The sequence below is a fragment of the Myxine glutinosa genome, chromosome 1 (assembly GCF_964187855.1).
Source record: "Myxine glutinosa chromosome 1, kmMyxGlut1.1, whole genome shotgun sequence".
Taxonomy (NCBI): domain Eukaryota; kingdom Metazoa; phylum Chordata; class Myxini; order Myxiniformes; family Myxinidae; genus Myxine; species Myxine glutinosa.
This window is the reverse complement of record NC_136261.1, coordinates 355,319,289-355,338,770: the sequence shown is the minus strand read 5'-3', so window position 1 is coordinate 355,338,770 and position 19,482 is coordinate 355,319,289.

Genomic DNA, 19,482 nt, shown 5'->3' with positions numbered 1-19,482 from the left:
TGTTAAAGTGGACATCTCTCTGACCATTCTCAGAGAGCCTGCTCAGCGTCGACGAGTCTGGCATTTCACTCAGGCCAACTGGCACGGTCTTCAAGCAGCCATCAATCATCTGGACTGGTCTCCCATCTCTACCACCTCTGACATCAACTCATCCTGGGAATTCTTCCAAAGTAAATTGCTCTCTCTCATGCACAGATTTATCCCATCTCGTCTTCAGTTGTCATACCCTTCCTCCCGTCAATGGTACATGGAACCTTGTGGTGAGGCTGTTGCCCGGAAACAAATTGCCTTCGTCTCCTGGAAAGCAAATCCAACGGAAGGAAATCTCATCTCCTTTCACAAAGCGCGAAACAAGTGTGTGTCGACCCTCAGTAGAGCCAGGAAATAATATCTCTCCGTTCTCAAGACCGAACTCTCTTATCTGTCTCCCTCTTCCAAATCCTGGTGGCGTCTGGTCAAATCTGTTTCTGGTGTTTGTTCCCCCTCCATCCCCTCCCTTACCTCAAACGGCTACACAGCGGCTGACTCTGCACATGAAAAAGCTGAATGCCTCAACTCTGTGTTTACCTCGAAATCTTGTGTCCCAAACCCACCCCTCTCTGTACCCAGTCGTACCCAGCTGCTCCTGGACTCCATGTCCTTTCCTCATGACAAGGTGGAAAAGTTTCTGTCAACCCTCGACTCTGATTCTGCAACTGGACCTGACGGCATCAGCCCACCGGTCCTAAAATCCTGTTCTTCTGCTCTTTCACTCCCTCTTTCTGTTCTCTTCACCCTCTCTTTTGCTCAAGGTCAACTGCCATCTGCTTGGAAATCAGCCAACATCACCGCTTTACACAAAAAAGGTTCAAAAACAGATCCCATCAACTACAGACCAATCAGCCTTCTCCCAATTATCAGCAAAGTCATGGAATCCATCATTGATTCGGATATGAAATCTTTCCTCTTCTCCAATGGCTTGAACTCTGATCATCAATTTGGTTTCAGACCAGGTCACTCTACTCTGGACATGCTGCTTCTGCTGTCTCAACAATGGATGGAGGTCCTCAATGCCAAACAGGAAATTAGAGCTGTCTCCCCCGACATATCACGTGCCGTCGATACGGTCTGGCACACCGCTCTGATCACCAAACTCTCCTCCTTTGGTATCCATGGAAATCTCCACGCATGGCTGGCGGACTTCCTCTCTAGTCGTAGTCAACGTGTGGCCCTGAATGGGTTTCTCTCATCTCCTCTTTCTGTTCAGGCTGGAGTTCCACAAGGCAGTGTTCTGGACCCTGTGCTTTTTCTGGTCTTCATCAATGACCTCTCTGACTCTCTTGAAAATCCTCTCTATGTCTTTGCTTCTGACTCTACTCTATGTCGCTCCATTCTTCATCCCTCAGATCGGCAGTCTGCAGCCTCCTCACCCTCTGCAGACCTGGACAAAATCACAGACTGGGAAAACAAGTGGAACATGTTTTTCAATCCTGACAAATCTCACACTCTTACGATGTCTCTCCGAAAAGACCGACTGGACAACCCTCCCATCTACTTTATGAATAATCCTCTCCAAGAAGTTCTGACACTCAAGCTTTTGGGTCTCACTATCTGCCATGATCTTTCCTGGGAAAACCACATTTCCAAGCTGGCCTCCAAAGCCAGTCGCCAACTGGGCATCCTCTGTCGTGTGAAGTCCTTCCTTGGCACACCTGAGCTCCTCGCCACATACAAGGCTTTCATTCACAGCTCAATAGAGTACTGCTCTCCCCTCTGGGCTGGTGCTCCTGCCTCACACCTAGCTCGTCTTCACGCTGTTGAAACCAGGGCATTCAGAATCATTGGAATCTCCCGCGATGACGCTATCTCCGAGGGCCTTTCACTTACTCACCGCAGGCAGGTTGGTGGTCTTTCCGTCTTCTACCGACTACTCTCTGGCCTTACTCCCCCAGCTCTCCCTGGGCTCTGTCCCCAAAATGTTCCTGCAGGTCGCACAAGATCTGCCTGCAACCCTCTTATGGTTAAACTGCCAAAATCAAAACTCTCTGCTCACCTTCACTCCTTCATTCCTCTTTTCTCCCGCCTCTGGAAAAAACTCTCTCACTCTCTTCAATCCCACTCCTCCCTCCAGGTCTTTAAAACGGCTGTTCACCACCATCTCTTATCTTCCCCAATCCAAAACCTTGATCTTTTCTACCCCCGCTAATTTCACCCCAAATCCACTTTTTGGAGGTGAATTTTGTCTTCTTTCCTGGAAGTCCTTGGTGTCCTTGCGTTTTATACCTATCCTGCCTCCCCCCAGGCCCTCTCCCTCCCACACATCTCCCGATGTCCCTGTTCTCAAATGTTGTGTTTGTGTGCTTCCTCCCCTTCTCTCCCCATCTTGTCGACCGCTCCCCTTTTTATATACTTTGTTTGCTTGTTTGTTTGATTTGTTTGTTTGATAAATGTTAGCTCTTTCACGAGCCTCGACTCTGTACACAAAAAAAAAAAAAAATATGTACAGGATAGGAAGAGGAAAAAGAAGAACACAGGGAAGCCTTAAACAGTCTTATTCTTAGTACCCCAGGACAAACGGGCCCGTCTCACATACACACTCACACGGGGATTGTAGATGGTGGATGGTCACCGGCGCGTCCAGGCTCCAGTCGGCTCCTTTCCAGGCTCCGGTCCGGTGGGCGAAACCCGGCAGGCAGCTCCACGTGTATTTGAACGCGACCGGACAATTATATAACGGGGGGAAGGCTGGTATGCTGCGTACGTAATATGCGTACTATTCGCGCCAAACGCCCCCTCTCCAATGTCCTCTTAATCAGCGTGCTTCCTTGCAGTCCTCACAGTCCTTTACGCACCGTCTTGAACAGTTCTTTCATCAAGTGCGCCGTATATATTTCCTGTCACAATCAGTGCCAGCGAGCAAGTCCTCCTTTAATAAGGTCCTCCTTTGAGCAGCGCCACTGCATCAATCTTCACAAAGGTGCGCTCTCCCGATAAGTCCTCTCAAATCAAGCGCGCAGTATATCTCATAAAGTCCTTTTTCAGCGCGCTCTCTCCCATCAGTCCTTTGAAATGCGCACCAATCCTTCTCCGTGTAAGTCCTGTGAAAGGGCTTTGCGTTCGCGCTTATATAACTCGACCAGCAATCGCTCCTTGAGCCCAAAAGCCACGCCTGTCGGCGATGTCACTTCAACCCTGGTTGGCTGGTGAGGGCTTACCGGCTCCGCCTTTGACAGCTGGGTGACGTGGCCACACCTTCTTCCTGGCGCTCCACCCCCTTTTTCTGGCTCTCACCTCATGGCTTATGCGAGCGCTAAGGCAGCTGCTGCTGGCCGAGGCGCGTAACACTTGGGCAGGGCCATGAGGTACAGACTGTAGGGGCGTGCTTAATGGCGTGGCTTGGAGAGGAAGGCTGTCAAAATGGACAGAATGGGCCTACTTCTTATTTGATTGACACAACGCAGATTCAACTATTGAAAACACGGCCTTATCTATACACATACTAGTCAAATAACTGAAGTCCTATGATGACCTATATTAGGGTCAATATACGAAGAAAAAAACTCACCTAACCCCAAACAAATTGATACAAAAGGTTTTTCAATGGATTCTGGTACCATTGGGCATGCTAAATAACATACTAAACATCTAGTAACATCTGACTTCCGGAAAGGGGTCATTTTCAAGATGGCGTCCAAGAGGGCCGCCGGGAGCTTAAAATGACCATATCTCAATTATTATTCAACCTAGAAAGGTGGTTTTGGTGTCTAACCCCAGGTTGTAGGGCCCAAGGAATCCAATTGAATCAATAAAATTACCATCAGTTAATTATTTATTGACAAGTCCAAGATGGCATCCCAAGGTGACATCCTGATCCACTAAAATGGCTCTGTCGAATAGTAGTCAACCTAGAGAGATTTTTTCAGTGTGTATACCTAGGTTTAAGGCACCCAGGAAATCATCAAAATTATTTAAATAAGCACAAAGTAATCAGGTAATCCAGTAAGCCAGGTTTACCAGCCCATTAGGCATTTGTTGTCTTATACAGTTAGTCGCTATTCATTGTCATCCTCCGACTCCTCTGGAAGAAACTTGTAATGTGGATTGTCACATTCTTCAAGTTGGCACGGTCCACAGGCAGTAGTACATGGTAGTCCACATCGTCTACAAGAGCAGCGGAGTGTCTTGCAGGCAGTGGAGCAGTTACAATGAATGACCTTCAAGAGACTGTCTGGAGCAGCGTTCATTCTTGACATAAGTGGGACAAACTGATTATCCTGCAGGCTCCACCCCCATTTCATGGCATCCATACCCTCTTCATTTCCCATCCACACCATGATCTGGTAGTACGCTATACGACAGTGAGGTTTGGTAGCAGATTCAGTTGGGGGCAGACGTTCGGGTGTTACAAAAGACGAAGCAGAGACAACCTTCTTGCTGAAGGTGTTATATCGCATTGTTGCAAGGGAATCTTTGCACTTGCCACCAAACAGGATAGTCATTACTAGATAGACTTGGTTCATTAGGCACATAGACTTGGTTCATTAGCTTGTGAGTCGGAGAATGATGATGAATTGCGACTAACTGTATAAGACAACAAATGCCTAATGGGCTGGTAAACCTGGCTTACTGGATTACTTGATTACTTTGTGCTTATTTAAGTAATTTTGATGATTTCCTGGGTGCCTTAAACCTAGGTATACACACTGAAAATATCTCTCTAGGTTGACTACTATTCGACAGAGCCATTTTAGTGGATCAGGATGTCACCTTGGGATGCCATCTTGGACTTGTCAATAAATAATTAACTGATGGTAATTTTATTGATTCAATTGGATTCCTTTGGCCCTAAAACCTAGAGTTAGACACCAAAACCACCTTTCTAGGTTGAATAATAATTGAGATATGGCCATTTTAAGCTCCCGGCGGCCATCTTGGACGCCATCTTGAAAATGACCCCTTTCCGGAAGTCAGATGTTACTAGATTTTGAGTGTGTTATTTAGCATGCCCAATGGTACCAGAATCCATTGAAAAACCTTTTGTATCAATTAATTTTTGGGGGTTCAACCATATATTGACTCCTCTACTATGTGTTGCGTGTGGCCTAACTATGGGGTGCTACCTTTAACCTTTTAATGATGTGATATTTACAAGAAAGTGTGGGATCTAAAACTGCAACACTGCACCCCCCCCCCCTTTTCCAGGCTCGTTCCAAGCCGAAACAATCAGGACTATCTTTTAAATTAGTGTGACACTTGGGTGTGGTTACCCTCTACTTTTAACCTCACCCTGAGTGCAACAGTTTTAACACTAGATATGTCCCCCCTGCTGCGTTGCGTCCTACCTGACTGACTCACGCCCACAATTAACCGAATTATGGAATTATTCTCAAACTAAACATTTAAGCTGGTGGGGAGCATGTTATTTACAGTACACTACTAATTATTTACAAACTGCAACCCAGGACCTGTCTTTTGTGGGAAGAAGAAGAACTTTTGAAAAGAGGAAAATGCCATTGCAATGCACTACACTGATACACCATACCCATATGCACCAATAAATGCACCATAATAAAAAAAATTCACCAAAAAGCACCAGCACCAAAATGCACAGTCATCACATTTCAAAAACAATAAAGGATGTCTTCTTGTGCTTCTCTGCTGGGCCGATGTATCTTGGCTTGCTCTTCTTGCTTGATGTTTATTTAATAAAAAGGGCACACACCGCGTCTGCTTTTTTATTTATGGCCAGCAGGGCCAACGTAGGTGGTCCACCTGCATGGCATTGATGCCACTTAAAACAGTGGTCCGCAAGCCAGATAACGCTGGCAACAATGGTTGGTCCCAGCAGAGGTGCCAGGCCACAGAACGTGTGTTCCATAAGTGCCAGGCCACGGAGCGTGTGGTCCATAAGTGCCAGGCCACAGAACGTGTGGTCCATAGGGTGTACCGGTGCAGGCAGGCATGTAGGCAGCAAGAGTGCGGGCGCACAATTCAGGGCACCTGACCACTCCCCTCGGACACAAAAGACCATGGTCCATGAGTCGGGAAGGAAGACAAAGCAGAGATTAGCGGGGGCAAGGGCACAAGGGTACACATCAATACAAGGTAATGCGACATGAAGGGCGCGGGAGAGCGAGCTGAGAAAGCTTGTCCCTAACCGTTCGTCACCCCCCATGTCACCTACTCTACCCGTGCCCTTCCCCGTATTTACACAATTTACAAATTCGTCTCTACCGTCTCGTCCCCCATATCTCCCCGAATGCCAAATTCGTCATCAATCCCTCCTAAGGAGGAAGAGATGGAATATCAACACAATGTCTCACCCACGTCCTGATGCGTCTTTCATTCTCAAATCATCTGCAAAACATGGTGTGGAGTTCTATCACCCTCGGTGAGTGGATGCGGATGGTGCGAAGAGGTTTTCCTCCTAACTATCTTCTAAATGACATTAACTCTTTACTCTACCCGTGGTCTTGCCCTGCCAATCCATTGGCCTCTTTAAACTATGCGGTTCTAAAAACCAATTCCCATTGACCATCATGTGGTGCTCTACCAATTTGGGGTCTCACTCCCACGATTTTTCTATACTGTGCCCTCGCACAATTTTGGGGCTGGGTCGTGTGGCTCTCCTAGCAGGTCCTACTTACCTGCGCACCTCCACCACTGAACATCGCCACCCAAGCTTGCCTAGCTCCTCACCCTAACCTACCTGGGGAAGGCCCTTCCTGGCACTTACCCCCTCTATGCTCACCTTGGCATCGGGCTACCCGGGTCCTTCCTCTGGATCCTCAGGCCCCGCTGAACTCTACACAACTCTACCTGGCTCCCAGAGCCTCCCTGCGGCCTCACCTGGCCGACAGAATACCAGTGGCAGAGTGCTCAACCAACCATACGCACTAACAGGCCACACACCCAGCCATTCCACACACTAATGCACCCATCCAAGCAGTACTCTGCTACTTTCCGCACCACAGATGTTAATATCCAACCAAATTTTCCTACTCCCTCTACCTACTTTTAAACTACCCTCCCCGGGTATTCGTGAAGGGGTCCATCCTTCCCCCATCCACTCCTTCGCACCATGCACTCCACTCCACTCATCCCACCATACTCGCTCCACACCATTTATTCCACACACCTGTTTCCATACACCCGAAATCTCCACTTGCATCCTATGCAAGTCATTCACTCAACACACAATGACACACATCCTCTATACTCTGCTCATACACTTTTACACACACACACACACACACACACACACACACACACACACACACACACACACACACACACACACACACATCTTTCTCGAGCATTGCCTCATGCGCTCAAATTTTCCCACACTCAATCCCTCATTTCATCATGCTCACCACAAAGATTCTCATGCACACGGTGGTTCCCACAATTACACACACACATCATTCACGAGCATTGCCTCTCAATTCCTCATTTCATCCTAAACTTCAAGCTCCTGCTCATACACAATTTCTTCACACACACAGCATCATTTAGCTATCTACTCCCTTCTATTACTAGTGCTTCCCGTCATCCCTTATACTACGCACATCCCTCGTCATCATCAACCACCTAATCTCTCTACATCCCCACTACTTGTACAATGTCACTACTTAAATCTCGGTCACCTATGGTCATTTCTAGGTCCCTAACGATTATCCAAGCCCTCCCTGGCTAGTTTACACCGCCAAACCCCATAAACCTATAGCTCTTTCGCCCCAAAGAAGGGATGTGAGGGATGGAAGAGCCACCATCCCTCTACATCGGGCATCTACCACTATCACCCCACAGTCCTCTTGCACTATGAGTCCCCATCATGTGAGGTACTGGGTCCTGCCTCGGCATCTAAAGCCGAGGCGATCCATGAGGGCGCCTGCTCGCCGGTGTAGGGTCTTAACCGGTCGGTGTGGATGATCCGAGGGAGGGCTCGTGGCCCCATTTTGATCTTGACGACCACGTCACAGACTTGCGACAGGATGACCCCCGGGCCTTTCCAGGGAGAGGTGAGTTTGGGGCACCTACCCTTCCGCCTACGGGGATTAAAGAACCAAATCTTCATCCCCGGAGCGTACTGGCTCCCCTGGCTTTGGTGGTCGTATCTGCGCTTCATCTTGGCCCCCGCCAGCTGGAGCTGGCGGCAGGAGAAGGCATGGACCCTCTCCATGCCTTCCTCCAGGTGACGTGCATAGCCCTCCCTCAGCGGGATATCCGTGGTGTCTGGCATGGGATCGCATAGCAAGTCGACGGGAGCCGGCAACTCCCACCCGTACATAAGCAACGCCGGACTGCATGCGGTGGCGCCGTGCTGGCTGGTTCGGGAGGCCATTAACAAGTACGGGAGATGTTCGTCCCAGTCATCCTGACGGGTGGTGGTGAACAATGCCTGTTGTTGGATCAAGGTTCGATTGAACCGTTCCACCATCCCATCAGATTGTGGCCGCAAGGGCGTTGTCCGTGTCTTTCTAATTGACAGGAGTCTGCACACATCTTTTAGCAATTGACTCTCAAAATTTCGGCCCTGATCAGTGTGCAGCTCCTGTGGAATCCCATGCTGACATACAAATCCTTCCACGAAGGCCTGTGCTACCACCCCGGCTTCTTGGTTGGGGAGGGCATAGGCCTCCGGCCACTTGGTGAAATAGTCCATTACAACAAGGATGTTCCGGGTTACCTTGGCGGGTGCGGGGTAGTGGTCCTAGAATATCCATAGCCACCCGCTCAAGGGGGGCCCCCACCTGGTGCAATATTGAAGGGGGACCCCATCCTCTGTGCTGGTCCCTTTTTGGCAGTACAGGCGTCGCATCTCCAACAACAGTCCTGTATGTCGTGCCCCATATTCACCCAATAGAACCTCTGGCGGACCCGAGATGTTGTCTTTGTCCTGCCCAAATGGCAGCCGGAGTGGGTACCATGCACCTGCTGTAATATGATGTTCTTAAATTTATCAGGGACTATCACCAGCCAGGAAGTTCTCTGAGAGGGAACCTCCACCCACTTGCGATACAAGATGTTATCTTTCAATTCCAGGGTTTGCCACTGAGCCCAATATGCCTTTGTTGGCACCCCGAGGGGGGTGACCTCTTCCCCATTAGGTCTTTGACCCAATCTAACCCATTCGTACACCGGTCCCCAGGACGGGATCCTCCCGCTGGACCGTGCTCCAAGCCAATGTGCCAAATTCTTCATCTGCGGTTAGTGGCAAAATTGGCCCTCTCACCCGGGTTGCATGGACTACGAGGGTAGGCGTGGAATCTGCCAATTGCTCCCTCTCCTCGTGTCTTGCACAAAATTTACAGTTTTCCCCCAAACAAGGACGCCGAGAGAGTGCATCGGCATTCCCATGGGCCTTCCCAGCCCTATCGGTCACAATGAAATCGTACTGCTGCAACTTTTCCAACCACCTTGCAATTTGGCCCTCCGGTTCCTTGAACCGAAGGAGCCATTGCAAGGAGGAATGGTCAGTTCGAACCAGAAATTTCCGCCCGTAAAAGTATGGGTGGAAATGGCTCATAGCAGCCAGCATGGCCAATAACTCTTTGCGAGTGGCGCAATAATTTCGTTCAGGCCTACTCATGGCCCGACTATAACACGCGATCACTCTCTCCACACCCTCCTGTGTCTGAGAAAAAACTGCGCCCAATCCTTCCTGGCTTGCATCCATGTCCAGGGTAAATGTCCCGTCACTAGTGGGGTACGCTAGAACGGGTGCGGATGTCAAACACCCTTTCAATGCTGGGAAGGCCTCTTGGCACTCCCTTGTCCAATTAAATCTCGTCCCCTTCTCCGTAAGCCGGTGAAGGGGCCGGGCCAACTCTGCAAATTTTGCCACAAAACGCCGGTAGTTGGAGCAGAGTCCCAAAAATCCCCGCACCTCCTTGATGGTACGTGGTGCAGGCCACTCCTCTACCGCTGTAATTTTGCCTGGGTCTGTTTTTACTCCCTCGCGTCCGATAACGTGACCTAGATAGGCCACCTCTCTTGCAAACAAAGTGCATTTACTTGGACTCAACTTCAACCCTGCCTGTCTGAGGCACCCAAACACCTGGTGCAAATTAGCTATGGCTTGGGGGAATGTTTTAGCATGTACCAGGACGTCATCCAGATACACCAGGCATGACTGCCATGGCATGCCACCCAGTACATGCTCCATCAATCGTTCAAAGGTGGCGGGGGCATTACTCAAACCAAACGGCATCGCAGTAAACTGATACAGCCCCTTACCTGGGGAAATATGCCGTTTTCTCCTTCCCTGCCCTATCCATCTCCACCTGCCAATACCCACTATTGAGGTCCAAAGTTGAGAACCAATTTGAGCCTGCAACGGCATCTAGGGTGTCATCAATTCTTGGCAGGGGATATGAGTCTTTGAGTGTCACGTTGTTCAGCTGGCGATAGTCCACGCAGAAACGCGTGGTCCCATCTTTCTTTTTGACCAGCACAACAGGTGACATCCAAGGACTTCCCGAGGGCTCGATGATACCTGCATCGAGCATTTTTTCTACCTGCTCATCAGCTTCCTCCCTCTTGCTCCAAGGGAGCCGTCGGACGGGCTGACGAATAGGCCGGGCCTCACCGGTGTGGATCTGATGTTTCACCAGGCCCGTACGTCCAATATCCCCAGAGGACACGGAGAAGATATCCAAATGGGATTCAATTAATTTATGTAAGGCCTCCCTCTGGGTACCTCCCAACTCTACACTACTTCGATTTACCATCTCACAAATGGGATCGGGCCAATTCCTAGTTCTTTCTGAAGACTCCCTCTGGGGCCGGCTCGACTGGACGTTCTCGTCCCTCACTGGCGTGACTTCGTTAACTGGGGTGCAGCCGGATATCTTCGTGCCCCTTACTATGGCGTGTGGTTCTGTACAAATATTAATTACTCGGACGGCCACCACCGGCCTGTCCGTTTTTACGAGGGTGCAGCCCACGATTAACCCTGGAATGGACTGCCCTGCCACCAGTTCGACTAGGCCGCAGGACTCCTGCCATGTTGGGCGAGTTAACCATCAGGCCGGCACTATGGCCTCGGCCCTCGGAGGGATGGTCACGGCCTCAGAAGCCTCCAGCTCCGTCCTCTCAGTCGTGCTCTCCCCCTCCAATGGTAGCTCTTGTACTCCCACTTGCATGGTCTCCCGGCACAAATCGATTTTACAACCGCTGGCCGTCAACAAATCCAACCCTATTAAGCATGGGTCGCGCACCTCTGCCACCCAAACTTCTATCTCCCTCTTTACCGACCCTAACTTGAGGGTTGCAAAACCACGCCCTATGATCGGGGCCGTTACCCCGGCAGCCAGCTGCAAACTATGATTTTCCAGACGCTGGATTTTATCCCAGCCGTCTGCACTCAAATTGAGGATCACAGGGCTGATGATCGTGGCGCTAGCTCCTGTGTCCACTACGGCGTCTACCCCCACGCCGGCAATTTTGCACCGAATTGTCAAACTACCAGTACCAATTTGGCCACAATGAATGACCTGTCGCGTCAATGAGGGCGCTTCACTATCCCCTACTACCGAACATGGCCCTGTATGTTCGGAACCTTCTAGTTTTCCGGGCGCGGAGCTCGACACTCCCGCGCACGGTGACCCAGCCGGCTACAATTAAAGCACCTCACCTGGTAAGGTGCTTGCCTCCTGAATTCGAAATTCCCCCCCCCCCCCCCCCTGAGAGTCCGAATCGGGCATTTGTCCATGGTCTACCGGGGGCCACCTCCGGAGCCACCTGCCATGGTCCGGGTCCCGCCAGGCGCTGGTCCACCAGCCTTCGGACTATGCTCTCCAGGTCAGGACCCCTTTCGGGGCCGGGCCCCCTCTGGGGGCCGCCACCCATCACAGGCCCTACCTGGCGCACCGCCACTGCGTGGCGCTCACTTCCCCGGGCCAGGGGCCTCGCTGCTTCCGAACGGGCCGCAGCGTCGGCCGCCTGGCTCAAAGTCCGCGGGCGCCACATGACGAGTTGTTGCCGAAGCTCGGGGTCCGGGAAGGCCTGGATGAAATGGTCCAGCGCCAGGCTTTCCTGGGACGCCGCCGCCATGTCTGCGTGTGCGATCCCGACTGCGCGGCGAATGTCATTGGCAAGCTCCCCGATGGTCTCCTGGGGCTTTCTCTTTCGCACCGCGAGCTGAGCTTTAACAAGCTCGCTCTGCTGTTCAATGCCGAATCTATTAATTAAGGCCGCGCGGAAGGCTGGCAGGGTGATAGCACCCGGTGGTAAAGCTGTCAGCACCTCCGCCGCTACACTGCGCAGTGCCCCCACAAGGTGTACTCCACTTTCATCCAAATCCAACCATTCCCCCTACACACATGGTCGAATTGCGCCAGGTACACCCTCAGAGCACTCTTGCCGTCATACGACGTGAGTGGAACCTTATGGCTGCCCAAAGGCCGGAGCCCGTGCGTCGCTCCTTGCGGAGTTAGCGCGGGGCTGATCCGTTCGGGCCCCCACAGTACACTATTCCCGGGGGGCTCGCATGCATCCCCCGTCCCTCTAAAGACTACCCCTGTCGGTGTCGATGCTTGGGTCTCCTCGTCACAACCCACTACCCACTCCATACTCGCACACCCCAGCTCACCAACACCTCTCACACTCCCCATGGTCGGACATCCCTGCGCACACTCTCTTTCCACACACTCCGGACCAGTCGCACACCTTACCATTGGCCTCTCACGAACGCCCGGGTCTATACAAACCCCCAAGCTCGCTGAACCTCCCCTCACACCATATACATTTCCGACCATATCGCCACTCACCTCGGCGCCTCTTCTTCTTCGCTCCTCCTCCACCACCTGCAAACTCTTTATTTGGTTAGTAAGCACGTCATCACGATGTGAGCACAGACCTTGTACCAATTCCATCACCTCCTCCTTTATTTCATTCTTAAGCTCCTTTTGTCTCTTTTTAATTTCACTCACCCCCTCTTCTACCTCCTCTAATTTTTGTTTCACCTCTTCTATTTCCCGGTGCGCCCCCACAAGTTCTTCTTCTAAGGCCACCTTGGTTTTCTCTATATGGTTTCTGATCTCTCGTTCTTTCGCCCCCAACGTCTCTACCACCTCGTCCAACCTCTTTGTCAGCCCCTCCTGTACCATCTGACATTCCCTTTTCGTTGCTATAAGCTCCTTTTTTATTTCTTTCTGTGCTGATTTCAGCCCCCCTATCACGGCTGTGTTCTTACCCACTGCTCCCCTAACTCCTTTTGTCCCACTGTCAGCTGCTCTACTCCTCGCGTCAAATCCTCTATACCCCCCTGTAACCTAGCCGTACTCTTTCTCACCTCTTTCTCCACGCGCTCCTCACACTGCTTTACCTCGTCACATACCCCTCCGACCTCTTTGCTCACCCCGCGCCTTATATCCTCCCCCATCTCTCCCATTTCCTTCTTAGATGCTGCCCTCATTTGCTCCAATTCGTTCTTTTGGGCATCCAATTTGCTTTCCAGCCCGTTTTTGACCTCCTCTATCTGATCCCCCATTTGTTTGATTTCCTGGGTGGATTGATCCCCCATTTCCCTCAATTTGCCCCCCATCTTTTATTCTAGCCCCGTTAACCCGTTCTTCTCTCCTTCCATTTGGTTCTCCTGGGCGGCCATTCTGTTTTCCAACCCCGTTAACCCGTCCTTCATTTCCTTAATTTGGCTACCAACGTCCTCCAATTGGCCCCCTGATTTGTTTTCTAATCCTCCCAATTTGCTTTCTAGCCCCCCAATTTGACTTCCCAATTGCTGACAATTGGCCCTCATTTCTCCCATCTTTTTTTTTTTTTTTTTTTTTGTATACAGAGTCGAGGCTCGTGAAAGAGCTAACATTTATCAAACAAACAAATCGAACAAACAAGCAAACAATGTATATAAAAAGGGGAGCGGTCGACAAGATGGGGTGAGAACTGGAGGAAGCACACAAACACAACATTTGAGAGCAGGGACATCGGGAGATGTTTTTGGAGGGAGAGGGCCTGGGGGGAGGCAGGATAGGTATAAAACGCAAGGACACCAAGGACTTCCAGGAAAGAAGTCAAAAAGTCACCTCAAAAAAGTGGATTTGGGGTGAAATTAGTGGGGGGTAGAAAAGATCAAGGTTTTGGATTGGGGAAGATAAGAGATGGTGGTGAACAGCCGTTTTAAAGACCTGGAGGGAGGAGTGGGATTGAAGAGAGTGAGGGAATTTGTTCCAGAGGCAGGAGAAAAGAGGAATGAAGGAGTGAAGGTGAGCAGAGAGTCTTGATTTTGGCAGTTTAACCATAAGAGGGTTGCAGGCAGATCTTGTGTGACCTGCAGGAATATTTGCGGCACAGAGCCCAGAGAGAGCTGGGGGAGCAAGGCCGGAGAGGAGTCGGTAGAAGACGGAAAGACCACCAACCTGCCTGCGGTGATTAAGTGAAAGGCCGTCGGAGATAGCGTCATCGCGGGAGATTCCAATGATTCTGAACGCTTTGGTTTCAACAGCGTGAAGACGAGCTAGGTGTGAGGCAGGAGCACCAGCCCAGAGGGGAGAGCAGTACTCCATTGAGCTGCGGATGAAAGCCTTGTATGTGGTGTGGAGCTCAGGTGTGCCAAGGAAGGACTTCGCACGATGGAGGATGCCCAGTCGGCGACTGGCTTTGGAGGCCAGCTTGGAAATGTGGTTTTCCCAGGAAAGTTCATGGCAGATAGTGAGACCCAAAAGCTTGAGTGACAGAACTTCTTGGAGAGGATTATTCAGAAAGTAGATGGGAGGGTTGTCCAGTTGGTCTTTTCGGAGAGACATCGTAAGAGTGCGAGATTTGTCAGGATTGAAAGACATGTTCCACTTGTTTGCCCAGTCTGTGATTTTGTCCAGGTCTGCAGAGAGTGAGAAGGCTGCAGACTGCCGATCTGAGGGATGAGGAATGGAGCGGCAGAGAGTGGAGTCATCAGCAAAGAGATAGAGAGGATTTTCAAGAGAGTCAGAGAGATCATTGATGAAGACCAGGAAAAGCACATGGCCCAGAACACTACCTTGGGGAACTCCAGCCTGAACAGTAAGAGGAGATGAGAGAAACCAATTCAGGGCCACACGTTGACTACGACCAGAGAGGAAGTCCGCCAGCCATGTGTGGAGATTTCCATGGATACCAAAGGAGGAGAGTTTAGTGAGCAGAGCGGGGTGTTATTATTAACGTTACTTTATTATTGCGAAAATTATATTATTTTAAAAAAACTGAGGTGAATTCCTTACTTCCGTGGTTACACCGCTTCAATCCATCAACTTTCCATTCACGACATTGGCATTAAAGTGTTATGGTTATATTTACTATATTATCTTACTATAATTCACCAAATGTCTGTCCATCTGTCTGTCCGTCCTTCTGTTCCCAGGTACCGCAAAAACGGCTTAACCGATCGCAACGAAATTTTGGCTGGGTAATCCTGGGACCCCCTGGAGTAATATAGGCTATATTGTTTTCCAATTTTTTTCTAATTTTACAATTTTTCCAATTTCCAATATTCCCAATTTTCCAGTTTTTACAAACACGAGGTAATAATATTTACTGATATGAACAGTGATGTGGCTTTTATTGAAATTCTACAAATACTGTTTAGATTTTGATGATTTGCGTGTGATATGATTTAACGGATGTTTATATAAATCGTTTAAAATAAAAAAGCCTTCCATTTCTGATATTTTGCCTTTAAATTTTGGCCTCCCAATTGAAGCCCCGTCCTTCGGGCGGATACCGTTGCTAGTTATTATTATTACAAAAACGATACTACTGAAACGATACAACTGTATTAAAAAAACCTGGGCTTAATTTGTCCGAAGCGGCAGGTGAGTCATAACGCCTAAGACCTATACGTACTGCATTGTTGGAAGAGCCGTAACGCCGATGCTTTCCATATTTGATGATCATTTCAACAATCGGTTTGTTTGTGTTTCGCACGGCATGAAAAACGTGAATGTAGAGCGCGGCGATTGTGATATATGACAGGTTTGACGATATTATGTTCGGAATGAACGGCATATAAATCAAAATGGCGTGCATGGAGAGTCAGCCACAGTACCGCCGTGATGACATCAGACGAAATCACATCACCCTGTCATGTGACCAGGTCCTCAGCTCTGATTGGTATACATTTGAGGGAACATCCATACTGTTATGTCTGTGGGGTAGGCAGTAATATGTAGCGTCAGGTAGATTTGTGTTTTAACATGCTCCGGATGTCGGGTAAGAACCATCACCATGTAATAAGTTTTGTTTAGTCGATTGTTGGAGTAAGGTGTATCTTTGTCTCCATTACGAGGAATGGGGCATGTTAACTAGTATAGGGATTATGTTAATTCCCCTGTTCCACAAACCTCAGTGATTTATCCTTTGTCTCTTTTGGCACCATGCCATAGACACGAGTGAGGAAATGCCCATTAATTGCACTAAATAATTACCATCAAACCAACCGGAAGCCAGTTCTGAGCACGGCCATTTGGATGCACCAGCTACATCGCCACGGAAGACAGGCAGGCCAAAGACACGCCCCGACGACCATGAATGGCCAGGGCTGAGCAAGAAGCACCTCGCTATTGGGCAGGAGTTGACCAATGGGAAGGCCGGGGTTAGAAGGGACTCGTCATTGGCCAGGGCGGAGCAAGAAACTACCTGCTGATTGTTGGAGGGAAGGCCGAGGAGGAAGCAGAGTGCCGATTGGCAAGGACCACTGATGACGTCAGAGGTGAGCAAGAAGCAGCGTGCTGATTGGTGGAGAAGTGCTGATGACGTCACCACCCAAAGTTAAAAGAACTCAAGGACCGACATATTCTCTCTTGCTCTCTTACCCTCCGCTCTTGCCCTCTCTTGCCTTTTGCCAATCATGCTTTGATCTTGCCCTCGACGACCTCTTGCCCTTCTTCTTCTCTCGCATCTTCCTTTGTCCCTCGAAGTTCCTGCCTCTTGCTCAACCCTGGTCCTCGACACTCTTGCTGATACCATCCTTTGGCGTGCGAGGAGTATGGAAGCCGACGTGGCTGCGGAGGCAAGCTGCACGCGTGCCGTCCGAGATGGAGCATGCAGCGAGGCCTGGATTTATGCGCACGGCAAACAACGAGCGGTTTCCCGCCAACACCGGAGCTGCGTCAAGACTGCACACTGGGGCCTGGATGATTGCTAACGAGGCACCGATTTGAGTTGAGTGCCACAATTAAACTACACACCATTATTTCCCAGTTATTTTATTCCCCATTTGTCCGTGTTATAAGTCTGGTGTGAAGGATCCCATAGGAACTTAGTTTTACCGTCACGTTTTCTTGTTATTGGCATCTGTTTTAATAAATCCTTTTGTTATTTTTTTGTCCATTTCTAAATCCGTGTTTGTTTGAGTTTATTTTCCGCAGGTTTGAGGACTGCGGCGGGACCACAGGTAACCTCTTCAGCTTCCTCTTTCTTCTTCCCATGCATATATAGTGAAATCCACATTTGATCATCTCTTTCAGAGTTAAAAGCTTCCTATTGGCCATCCGTGACTCTACTGGTGTTAACTGGGAGGGAATCACACGACAATACATACATACATACAGACGGACAAACACTGTTCCAGACTGCTCTGCCAGATGGGCTAAGCCATAAAAATATAAAAAAAATTCTTAAGTGCTGGCTCAATGGCCTAATGGATAAAGCATCAGTACTCTCCAAACTGGGGATTGTTGGTTTCAATCCCATCTGGGTTGAATATTTTCCCCTTACTTTTTCAAGTCTTTTATATCGTCTTGAATAAAGTCTTGTGCAATAAACAACTGCATATTGTTTGTATTTAAAATGTATGTTGTGAAAAATACCAGGGGCACAGTAAATGCCCCTTTATATGGGATGTGCCATGTTAGTGGGGTGCCTGGATACTCAGTCATTTCAAATTGAAGCAAAAGTTTCGTTTTCAGTACCAATTTGAAGGTAAGGGCCTATAGAACAATTTGTGTTCGAGTGTCAAGCACTCATATAAGGCCGTGCATGGGTAATTTTTCTTTTCATTTCAAATTGATGCAAAAGTTTCGTTTTCAGTACCAATATGAAGGTAAGGGCCTATAAAATAATATTGGTCGGAGTGTCAAGCACTCAGATAAAAAATGGGGCTTCTGTGGACGTTGGGGGTTCCCGACCCCCTACCAGCCTATGCGAAATATGGAAACTGTTATAATTTTTGATTGGATGATCCGATCTGAACATATGAGGTATGTATGGATTCAGGATCAGGAGTAGCAACTTGTATTTCAAGCATAATGCCCATATAAGCAATAATTTTGCCGATATCGGCGCATATCCACAAAAAAAGACAAAGGGTCATTGGCTGAAACACGTTAAAAAAAAAAACTGGACAATTATACTCGGACCCAATGATATAGTGACATTTTTATTTATATTTTAACTGTGTTACAATAGGGTGGTGAGTAACTGCTTCGACAATTGCTTGAATAACTCCTTGAATAATAGTTTTAATAAGAAAGTGGCTAACAAATCGACCATATATACATGTCAGTATTGGAAATTGTTATGGTCCAGCTACTTCTCGCATTCGCACTTGCACAGACGTGTGCACTTCAACTTTGCCCTCATGCACTTGCACAGAGGGCAGGTACATGTGCAAGTGTACTTCACATCCAGGTGGAATACATCCTTGGCGAGGGACAGCGAGGTCCAAATGGGAAGCAGCTTGCCATCCACCTCCTTCCACCCATGATTAGTGGGGTTGTTGACAGGCATCATGGACCTTTGGGCTATTGTCCAGATGCTCGCTTGGAAGACACTCCTTTTGAGATGTTGATGCAAAGTATCACTCGTTGGGGGAATTCTCTCCACGTCCCTGGTCTTCTGTGAGAACACCCTCATATGGACGAGGTCAACATCATTGTCCTCGTTTGACTCATTGGAGTACAGCCTACAGACAAAGTTCGTTGCCACTTATTTCAGCCTTGGCGATGTTTGGAATGAAGTGTCGACGATGGTTGCAAGTTCCTCCATGAGGGATGGCACTTCGTACATCAACTTGCAGCAGTATTGCTTACCCTTAAACTTGAAGGAAGACGTGCTGTCTGATCCAGTGAATGCGTGGAAGAGGGCCATGGCTTTGCACGTTGTTGTGCCTAGGTTTGTGGCGATAGTGTTCAGGGAGATCATTCTGGTTGTCTTTCCCGCTTTGCAGGAGATCCAGATTTCTGCGGCCGGATTCAGAGCCTTGATGTGATGGAAATTACTCAGAAGGATTACGACATCTGTGTCTCCAGTGTGAACCATCCCAAGTGACGATGTTTGGAGGGTGTGGAGGAGATGTACTAGGACACGAGTGTCAGCTCCCTCATGGTTTAATTGATCCATTGGTGGACTGTTTCCTTTAGGTGTGTCTGGTTCACGGTCTTCTGGATTCCATGTTGTTCAAATCTCTCCGTCATCATATCTGTCAGATCTTGCAATGCAAAAATTCTACGACATCCAGCGACTTCTTTCTTTATGAATTGGAGCAATTCATTTTCTGTTGTGGCCTCAAGG